Here is a 9,625-nt window from a genome sequence, read left to right on the forward strand (position 1 = left end):
TAACAAGTGATGTTATCACACTGTCTTCCCCAGAGCCTGAAATCTAGATCACCTTGGGTTAAGGCAATCTCTCTCCGTGAGGCCACTACTTAACATGCAAATGTGTTACCTTGCTGGGATTTTGTGTGAAGTCATTAGAAACTATTAACACTGTAGCAAACAGTAGTGTCTTAGAGCAGCTATTTAAGGACCTAATGGAGAAAAGCCCTCCCGAAATATTAAACAAAACTGGGGTGAGAAAATGGTTTAAAAGAAACTGAAATTGGAAAAAAAAATCTAACTCTGACTTTCATAAAGCACTTCCTTTGTTGTCTGTTCACAATAACATAATAGACAGACCCTTCACTAGTCACCAAATATAAAAAGACAACCCTTGCATTGAGTTTGTAGTCCAGTGAGGGATAAACAAGGAGCTCAGTGATTGCAGTGCAATATAATAATACATGCTTTACAAAAAGCTATTGTGGGAAAATGGGGTGAGACTGCTTTGGGTCAATAATGACCTCAGGAAAGAATATACAAATTTGCGAAGAAGTTTGCCAGCTTGAGTGGGGGGAAAGGGACATTCCTCACACCGGAAAGTGCATGTCCGTGACCACTAAAAGGATTTAATGAAGTTATGCATGTGGAATACCTGCCAACTGCAAGACACTCGGTACAGGCTGAGAAGCAATGCTCTCCCTTAAGCACGGCACCCTCGTTTGTTCTCGTAGTGCACTCACGGCCAAATAGGGATGATACCCCTGCCCAGGTCATTATGGTGTTAGATGGAATAACAGGAAAGCATTTTGTAAACAGTGTGATGCAAAGGTAAAGGAGGGTTGGTTTTAACAGTGGGAGTACACAGAAAACAAGCCAGATTACTTAACTGTAGTATAGCCCTGCAGGATTCTGTTCCCCACACCCTGACCGTGCTGACCCTCCCAGCCTTGCCTTGTCCTTGACGCATCAAGAGAGTTTCTCTGTTTGACTCTTCATGCTTCTTCTCCTTCTTCCCATTTCATTTTCTTTCCCTTTTAACCCCTAAGTATTTCTATACCACTTTCCTTTACATTATTCAGGTCTCCACTAAAATATCACCTCCTCAAATGATTTTCCTTGATCGTCCAAGTCAAAGGTGCTGAGCAGTCCCTCCGTCTCACGATGTTGTTCCATTTTCTTCACCCCCATAACTCATTTGTCAGCTTGTATATAAACTAGGTGCACCCCACCACCCTGAACTGGGATAGAGGCTCTAAAAAGACAGAGACCTTGTTTCGTTGTTAACTGCTGTATTCTAAACATCTAACACAGTGATTGCATCTCAAGAAACATTGGATGAATTAATGAATGGATAAGTGAAAATACTCATATACCTTTGGGATTGGAGAATTAATTGAGTGAACATGATGTTCAAGAAAGCCCTCCTAACTCTCTGTGGGTAAGGATACAACGCTTAGTTGTATAGGTTCAGAATTCTAAAAGGCTGTATATAAACAAGGGGTCATTTTAGATTCAAGATGACTAGTACTTTAAGATTAGCAGACACATCTTCAATTTTTCTAGGCCACAGAAACACTAGCATTTGAAATAATTGCCTCAGAAAAATATTCTGTTCTATGTGCCATGGACAGAAAGATAATTGTCCTTTAGTTATACTTTCGTCTTCTTTTCTTCAAATACATTATTTGCTGCTTTCTTTCTAAAAGGAGCAACTGATGTTCTAGTGAAAACCCCCATTTCTCCAGATTTCTAGTTTTTGAGACTTCACTGTGGCCAGATTATTCTTGCTCTTAGCAAACGTTCTTCCTGTGATCTATTCATGTATTTATTTCTGTCAGGATGCAGGGACCTAATAACCAATCCTCCAAACCTCTTGCAATGTAGCATCTAATTTACTTTCCCTTGAATTGTCAGCCATGCTTCTGTTTGTTCATTCCCCAGTAGTACTCCCTTCTCCACTCAAATGTCAGATTGAATCCATTGGAAGAGACTGTTTCAAGATTTATTGCTCTTTTCCACCTTATTCTCTTTCTTCTTTCTGATGCATTGTGCTGAGAGTGCCAGCTCTTCATGCCCTGCTTCAGTAATTGAAAGAGGCAACAGATAACCGCAGGGCTTATCCTGGTGGTCTTTCCAGGAGCATCAGTGCCTGATGATCCGGGAGGAGCATCATCAGTCTCAAAGGGCAAAGGAAGTCAGATGGACACACTGCAGAGATGACTATAAAGAAAGAGAAAACATCATACAAATCCATAAATTCATGATATATATCGACTATGGTAATAATGATAATTACTGCTTTTTAAAATTCTTTGCAGTTTGTAAAATGCAATTCCATTCATTACCATAAAAAGAGCCATATTTGCTCAAGAACATAGTGCAGTCAGCCTCCATGCATTCCCAGAACAGAGGCCTACAGTGATTTCTCTCCTGTCTTCCTGATGGGAGCACTGTCCAGAGAGAGGGTTTTTTTTTTTTTTTATGTACCTTTTTTGATTCTTACAACGGCCTTATGCAACGATATGATTTCCAGTTTATAAATCAGAACAAAAACAAAAGTAAATTTCAGAGACAGAAAGGGATTGCCTTATGTTTACATAACAAGGCAACGGCAGGACAGTGATCCAAAGTGATTGTCTTATCAGAGTCCACGGACATTTTTTGCTCAGACTATTGCATTTAGCCACTGTCATATTTAGAACAACTTAGAGGGGTCTCTCTTCCCAAAGAAACAGTAAACTGCTTTGTGTTATGAAGAAAAAAATCTGCAACCTTACACTTCCTTAAAAAGGATTTGAGAATGCAACAAAAGTATGACTATATCTGAGAGCCCAGGTGCATCTTCTGCCTTCCAGGAGAGCTGACACTCTATTTAAAAGGGTTGGCCTTTAATTAAATAATCATTTACGTGGATAAGTAATTGTAAGTTACTGCACATGAGGGGTGGGTAGTTTCTGAAGGAGAGAATGATGGAATCAAGGATTTTTATTTTGTCTGAGAAGTTGTTGGAGGGGATGCTTGGCAGAGGTCTAGAAAAGACTGTTTAAGCTTTTGAATTGAAGCTGAGGCCTGAAGGATCAATAGGAGTTAGATAAGGAAAGAGAAGAACGTTTCAGTAGGAAGCAGCCACAGGAACTGGAGGCCCCAAGGTCTGGTGTCTTCTGCATCAGACACAGTGGTGCAGTGCCTACAGCCCACGATTCTTTGAGGAGCCATGAACATATTTTAATATCTTTAGAAATCAGAAGAATAAAATGAGTGTAACCCAGCCTGGACAATATTAGTCTTCATACCAATTCAGTCATAAAATATAACTTTTAACATTTCTATGAGGAACGAGACCTACCTAGGCCGCAGATCCAAGAGCACCATGACGTGGCCAGCCTGACATGGGAAAAAGAGAAAGCTACAGTGTTCGAGAGGCTGCATGAAGCTGGTGTCGCTGAAATACACAGTCTTCTGTTTCCAGCCATCTTGTTTTAGATGACCCTTAAAAAAATAAAAAATAAAATGGAGAGAGAGGGGAAAAAAAGAACTGGAGGACTCCTTCATTCCTTCTCTTTACTTCTGAGGTTGGATTCCCCAAACGTCTCCTTGATTATTACCCACCCTCTGCCGTGAGGCCTCCTGGTTCCCACCCCAATTCCATCATGTTTATTGAAACTGTCAATTGAGGTGGGACAGAAAGAATTGTGCTGGAACACAATAACATAATAATAGTGATTACGCTGGCTACATTTTTATTGAATTAATGAGTGAGTGACTGAAACACAATTATCTGTGTTAAAGTGAGTGGAGCTGACAATAAGGGGTAAAAGCCTTCAGATAAAAAGCTATTCCTCTGTGATGCACTTCAACAAGCATTGCTTTAGTACAACTACCTGTTGTACTGTACCAAGCACCACAGACAGAAATGTAAATGGACTGTTTACATCTCTGTTCTCGAGGAGGGCTCAGTCCTTGGCATGGAGGCAGATGTATGTTCAGTTTACCACAACCCACCGTGGAAGATTCTAAACACCTAGTATAATTGGGATGCTGTGAGAAACAGTCCAGAAGGCAATATACTTTCTGTGATCCGGGCGTGGATGATGAATGGAATGTGGGAATGTAGGGAGTGTGGAGGTGGGTCTTTCGGCCAGAGGAAGTGGTGTGGCCCGTGATAAGGTGGCAAAAAATGCAATGTGGCTGGACAAGGAGAGCGTATTAGGGATTGTACAGCAGACTGAAAAGTTGGGTTGGAGACAGTTCCCTGAAGTCCCTGATCCTTCCTTAATCAAATTATATATGTGGAAGATTGGATATTAAAATAAATTGAAGAGGCAAATATTAACAGGGATTGTCATCATTTTTTCTATAAACATTACCAAATTTACCTAGCACCTTCTGCATCATATCAAACTATAGGCAAAGCCCCACTGGAAGTAGTAATATAAGAGACTGTGACTTGTGAGCTGAGTCTGCAAAGGGCAAAAGAAAAAGAATCATCGAAAACAATTTTTCTAGCTTAAGGAGAAGTTTCTAATATGTCAAAATGTGCCTGAGTGATTAAAGAAAAATTATATTATTAGCAGTATGTCTAGTATAATGTGGGGGAGGGGTAGCAGCCACACTCTCTTTGAAAGGATTTCCTTCAAAATTTCTAAAATATAACTGAAAAGGCATGCTTCGTTTAAGAAACTTACTTAGCTTGAATCTCCTTCCTCTTTAAAATTTGATGTAAATAACATATTATTTTCCTCTTTACCGTGATTTATTATACGTGGATTATAAAAAAAAGTCTCATGATTTTACAATTTCTTTTTCCTGCCTGCAGACTTTGTTAAAGTGGCCATAATTTGTACATCAGTCCCAGTGCTGCATGTTTTATTTTAACAAATATGTAACTGCATGAGCTTCAGCATCAGAACATTTTGTATGTAATCATTAAAACACAAAATTGCTGTCTGGAACCAAGGATCATTATTTTTCCATTTGTTCAGATCCTGGCACACAAAATGATCCAATTTGATTCTCAGTCCTGGGGTTATCTTGCTCGCAAGTCAGGACCCAGTACCAAACTTTCCGTGAGCACAGACCTTACCAGAGAGTTTAAGGTAGTATGTTCAGGGAGTGCTTCACTCTCACTTTTGCATCTGTCACAGCATTAAGTAAACGCCTGGCACACCGCCCAGCTCTCCAGTCCCACCCAACTCAATTAAACTAGTAACTTATTCACAAAATACTGTGACTGATATATTGTGATCTCTTAATCATTGGGAGGTATAAACATGAACAGTTTTTCGTCTCCCATAACTACTTCTATGAATTTTTCTTTGTAGATAGTTTGGATGGGGGGGGGCTATTAATAATATCTCAGCTTTTTCCATAATTGTTAATCTATTTCATTTATTAAAATACTCTCTCTTACTCTTTTTTTTTTAAGACTTAGTACTATTCTTTCAAAGTTTCAGATTCATATGCACTTCAAAGCTCTCCTCCTTCCTCTCCTTGAAGGCATGCCTCATAGGGTTGCTGAAGATGGCTTTCAGAGAGCCCTCCAATCACCCCTCCCCAGTCCTTGTCATTCTAGTTGCGGAGCAGTAATAAGGGATAGGGGATGCCACGACCCCTGCGTCCTTCAGTGTGGAATCCTGGGTTCCAGTCCTCTTTCTGTTGGTTGCTGCACTTTTCTCGTATTGGTGCCCTGTTGTTTCCCTGTGAGAAGCAGGACTTTTTTTAGGTAAGAACTGCTAACCAGTCCCACATCAGGGAAGATGGAGCCTGGTTTGGGCACTCCCCATTTTGTGTTCTTTTGAGTCCAATTTCATCCTTCTGTATGTAGATACCCAGTTTTCCCAATGCCATTTGTTAAAGAGACTTTCCTTTTCCCATTGTGCATTCTTGGAGCCCTAGTCAAGCATTTGTCTCCTTATTTCTGGAATCTCTATTCTATAATATTGGTCTGTGAGTTTGTTTTTTTATGCCAGTGTAACTTATGTCCATCACTATAAGTTGTACATACAGGTAGTGTTAGTAAACTTTGAGATGAGAAAATTGAGGATCAGAGAGTTTAAGCATAAGCAGACTTTCCAGGATGTTAAAACTGTTCAGTGTCAGAAACAGGATGGTAGCTCATTTCTTCTGAATCAAGAATGGTGTTTGTACCAGATTTCTATATGTGAATTAAAACAATGACTTATAGCCACAAAACATGTGCTTTCTTATGGCATCTCCCTCCCCTTTTCCTGCATTTGCTTATACAGGAGAAAGATGAAAAATATAAATTTTAACACAAAGAAAACTTAAATATGTGTCATAATAGAGGTATAAGCACTATTACTTGAGTACAAAATAAACAGCAGTAGTGACTTAGTTGGATGGAGAATAAATCTGGAAGGAAAAGGTGATATCAGAGCTATTTTGCAGTATAAGTCACTTTTGAGTTAAATCTTCAAGAGAGAGTTTAATTTTATAAGGTGAAGAATTAGGGAGAGCACCTACGTTTAAAGCATGGCGTAATAATAAATTATAAGGTTACTATGTAAAAATTGTGTGTGTTTGCTTGTTTCTTTTTGTTTGTTTGTTTGCTTGTTTCTTTATTACTTTAAGACTTTGGAAATAGGAAAGGAAGCTTGATAATACTGGGGTTTCACTGTCATGATAGCAGTAGGCATCCAATAAATAGTGGTAAAATGAACAAATGGTTGAATGGGCATTTTATTATACATGTAATTATGAACCCCCCAAACATGTTCACATCCTAATTCCTGTCAATATGTTATTTTATCAATATGTTAATACACATAGCAAAAGAGGCTTTGCAGATTGATTAAAGATCTTGAGATGGGAAGATTATCCTGTGCTGTCTGAGTGGGCCCAGTATAATCACAGTGTCCTTATAAGAGCGAGGCAGGAAGGTCAGGGGCAGAGAAGATGTGACAGTTGGAACAGAGGTCAGAATGTTGCACCCATAAGCCAAGGAATGGGGGCATCCTACACAAGGTGAAAAGGCAAACTGTGGGTTCTTCCCTAGAACCTCCAGAAAGAACTTATGTCAACACCTTGGTTTTACCTCTTTTAGAATTTGGACCTGCAAAACTGCATTTATATAATGCATAGGTAACGCATTTATATTGTTTTTAGTCACTAAGTTAGTGGTAATTTGTTACAGTAGCAATAGGAAATTAATACAGTTTGGGCGAGCAAAAGAATTTTAATTCACCAGTTACCAAGGCAGTGAAGTGGGAGTTCCACTTCTGGTAACAGTGGAATAATCTTCGGGCCAACTGTCCTCCTGAAAAATTTCAAAAGGTACTGACTACACATGCACGTAAACACACACACACACACACACACACACACACACACACACACACACACACACATATACGCATGCTTTAAACCATTTAAAACACTTAAGAGCATCAAAAAATCGACACCATAGTAAAAAATTATGAGAAAAAAAAAATCTTAAAAAGCCAGAGCTCAGAATTGTAAGTAGAATGCATAACTGAATTTTGACCCAATATGTATTTTTGCCAATTACCACAAAATTGATCATTAACATGACAGTTTCACAGGCAAAGAGTGTAGTCTTAATGCAGGTGTCATTGTCAAGTTGGTAATTAATTAAGGTTGAGCAACTTTAACACATTATGTTGAGACAACAAAAGGCTACACATTCAAAATAATGGTGAATCAGAATTACATCTGCCCCCTATTCCCACTTACAATGCCCAGAATAGACTTCAGGGATAATTACTGACTAGGAGTCAAACAAAGCTGCATAGGGAATGGAAGGGAGAAACCCTTGCCTCTGAGAGACTATAATTCTAGCCAAATTCTCATATGGATTTGCACCTCATATTAACACAGGCTGGTCCTTACTGTGTTTAGCCCGCATTTTCAATAGCGTGCTTGCTCACTGTGTCTCTTCTATAACTGTTAGATGAAAACTCACACCCTCTGTGAAGAAAGGCTCTTCCATTCTACATTTCAGAGTCCCTGCCAACATGTAAAAAAAATTAATCAGTACACACTAGACACATTTTCTTTTAATTAAATAACTGCACAGGAAAACAAAGAACTATGAGGAAGAAATAACAGAAGATACAGATCCACAAAATTTCTGATACTGGAGTTGTTTAGACAAAGAATATAAAATAACTATGTTTAGTATGCTTGAAAAATATATGCAAGTGATAGGCAACTATAAAAGTACCTAGCAGATTTTAAAGATATCATTTAGAAACTTTAGAAATGATAAATTCACTAACCAAATTTAAAAACTCAATTAAGTATAGTTGGACAACATATCAGGCAAAGCTGAATGGAGAAATAGTGACCTGGGAGATAGATCTGAAAAAGTTATTTCAGAATTCAGGATAGAGATAAAAGAGAAAAAATATAAAAGTTTGAGACAGGGAGGTTACAGAATAAAATGTCTAACCACATATAACTGAAGTATCCACCAAAGAGAAAGAGGGTAGGTAATGAAGTGATAATGGCTTAGAATCTTTCAGAACGAGTGACAGACCTCTTTTAAAAGAAGCATAAGGCAAGGGTAACAAAATCAAAAATAAACAAATGGGACTACATCAAACTAAAACACTTTTGCACAGTGAAGGTAACTATCAACAAAACAAAAAGGCAGCCTACTGAATGCGAGAAGATATTTGCAGATGACATCTCTGATAAGGGGCTAATATCCAAAATACATACAGAAGTCATACAACTGAATTAAAAAAAATCTGATTAAAGAATGGTCAGAGGACCTGAAAAGACATTTTTCCAGAGAAGACATACAGATGGACTACAGACACATGAAAAGATGCTCAACATCACTTATCATCAGAGAAATGCAAATCAAAACCACAATGGAATACCACCGCTCACCTGTCAGAATGGCTGTCATCAAAAAGACCACAAACAACAAGTGCTGGTGAGGATGCAGAGAAAAGGGAACTCTCATGCACTGTTGGTGGGGATGTAAATGAGTGCAGCGGCTATTGAAAGCAGTGTGGAAGTGCCTCAAAAAATTAAAAATAGAACTGCCATATGGTTCAGTAATTTCACTTCTAGGTATTTACCCAAAGAAAACAAAAACACTAATTTGAAAAGATAGATGCACACCAATGTTTATTGTAGCGTTATTTACAATAACTAACATATGGAAGCAACCTTTGTCCACTGACGGATGGACAAAGGTGTGGTTTATATATACAAGGGAATATTAGTGAAATGGAATTCTAAAGAATATGTTTGGGGAGGAAGTTTCAGGTGGGATATTAGATTACAGGAAAAAATGAAGAACAGAGAATGTTGTAAATATGTGGCTAAAACTCCATGAACAAGGTACTCATGCCGTGGAGAGTTTAAAGAATATAAGTCTGCTTATGGGTCTGGAGGCCAAGAAGGTGTCGTGTGTCTTGAAGAGGGTGATCATTGACCTCTTACAAGGTACCTCAAAGCATTACAAAGTTGTGAATGAGATTTGCAGCTTTGGGGTGTTCAGATTCATTGAAATATCCTCCTTTTCCCAATTAATGCCCTAAAATCCACAAAAGAAACTTTCACTTTAGTTCTGAACCCTGTGTTTGGCAGACACTGTGGGTATCCTGCCCAAATTCTCTTGAGATATAACACTAGGCTGCTAAGTAGC

This window comes from Orcinus orca, chromosome 17 (assembly GCF_937001465.1).
Source record: "Orcinus orca chromosome 17, mOrcOrc1.1, whole genome shotgun sequence".
Taxonomy (NCBI): domain Eukaryota; kingdom Metazoa; phylum Chordata; class Mammalia; order Artiodactyla; family Delphinidae; genus Orcinus; species Orcinus orca.